Below are 2,066 nucleotides of genomic sequence, written 5' to 3'. Positions count from 1 at the left end.
CAAGCTCAATTGGCATAACATACTACACAAAACATTGTTCCACCTCCTACTTTGACAAGTAGTAACTGGGATCTTAAAAGCTTGCAAGCAGCCATCCAGATACAATGATGGGTCCCTCCTCCTCCAGAGCAAAGAGGAATGAAGAAAACCAAAGATTCATGGAAACAATTAGTCCTAGCAAATGATACACCATGTGATCTGCAGCCTATACAACTATGAGACCAAAAGAACTAGATGGTGCCCAGCTGCCACAATCAACTGGGGGATCTATGTAGGAGATCCTGGATAGAGAAGGAGAACAATGTGCAGCAAAACTCAAAATCATTTGGAAAAAAAAGGGGTGTGTGTGTGTGGGACCAGGTTTGCTGGTCTGATAGAACCTGGTGGAATCACTGAGACTATGGCTGCTAGCTTACCTTCAGGTGTGGAATTAAACCCACATCTGTGGCTTCCAGCCAAACAAAAGACAGGCATATGAGTTGAACATTTACCTGAGGTAGATACACTCCTTGGAGAGAACAATCATGGGAGAAAGAAGGGCTGTTTATGCACAGGGAGACAGCTCGGGGTAGGAGTGCATGGAGGGATGGACACAGGGAAGAGGTAACTATTGGGATGAAGTGGGAGGGGAGCTGTTGCAGTGTGATAAATTGTAGTCAATGTCATGAGACAAAGTATATGTGAACTGCTGTATGAAAAGTGAATTTGCTCTGTAAATTTTCACCCAAATCACAATAAAAAAAGAAAGAAAGAAACTCAGGCAGTTCTGCTCTGTCCTATAGGTCATTATGAGTTGGATTCACAAAAAAGAAAGAAAGAAAGAAATCAAACGACTATTGCATTGGGCAAATCTGCTGCAAAGGATCTTTTTTTTTTTTTTAAGTGTTTAAGAACAAAGATGCTACTTTAAAAACTAAGGTGCCCCTGGCCCAAACCATGGTATTTTCAATAACTTCATATGCTTGTGAGAATGTCCATAGCATGTAAGGAAGGAAGATACCATGTAAGTCCATACCATGTGAGTAAGGAAGACTGCAGAAGAATTGATGGTTTTGAATTGTGGTGTTGGTGAAGAATACTGAAGGTAATATGGACCTCTAGAAGAATGAACAAACCTGTCTCTGAGGAAGTACAGTCAGAATGTTCTTTAGAAGTGAGAATGGCCAGACTTCATCTTACCTACTTTGATCATGTTGTTAGAAGGGACCACCAGTCCCTGGAGAAGGATATCATGCTGGGTATAGTGGAAGATCAGTGAAAAACAGGAAGACCCTCAACAAGATAGATTGACACAGTGACTGCAGTGATGGGCTGAAGCATAGCAAGTGTTGGAAGGACGGTTCAGGGTAGTGTTTCGTTCTGTTGTATATCAGGTTGCTGTGAGTCGGGAGCAACTCAGCAGCACCTAACAACAGAAGGGTGTGTGGCACATAGAAAGTGCTATATAAGTGTTTGTTGAATAAAACAAGTAAATTAACAATTCTAAGCAATAACATCTGTGAAATCGTGGCTTGGTGCTCCAATTATATTCTCACACATTAAAATAGAGAACTATTAATTATTATATATCTAAAAGTATCTTTCATGCCACCAATGGGAGACTATCTATGACTGATCTTCCATCCCTGTCTGTATGCAAAGATATATGCTTAAGTGGTTTAATCACATCCTAATCTTTTTCTCCACCACTCATCTGTCAGTTTGTTGTACTGTGGTGGCTTGTTGTTGCTTTGAGACTGGAGGCTATACTACCAGTGTTTCAGGTACTAGCAGGGTCACCCATGTCGGCAGGTTTCAGTGGAGCTTCCAGACTAAGACAGACTGGGAAGAAGGATGAACCCATCCACTTCTGAAAAAAAATGGCCACTGAAAACCTTACGAATAGCAGTGAAGCACTGTCTGATATATGACTGGAAAACTTTACAAAGAGCCATGAAACGTTGTCTGATATAGTGCCGGAAGATGAGCCCCTCAGGTTAGAAGGCACTCAAAATACAACTGGGGAAGAGCTGCCTCGTCAAAGTAGAGTTAACCTTAATGAGGTGGATGGAGTAAAGCTTTCAGGA

This window comes from Orycteropus afer, unplaced genomic scaffold (genome assembly GCF_000298275.1).
Source record: "Orycteropus afer afer isolate SDZICR_OR568_19922 unplaced genomic scaffold, OryAfe1.0 scaffold00085, whole genome shotgun sequence".
Taxonomy (NCBI): Eukaryota; Metazoa; Chordata; class Mammalia; order Tubulidentata; family Orycteropodidae; genus Orycteropus; species Orycteropus afer.
Note: the sequence above shows the minus strand (reverse complement) of the source record.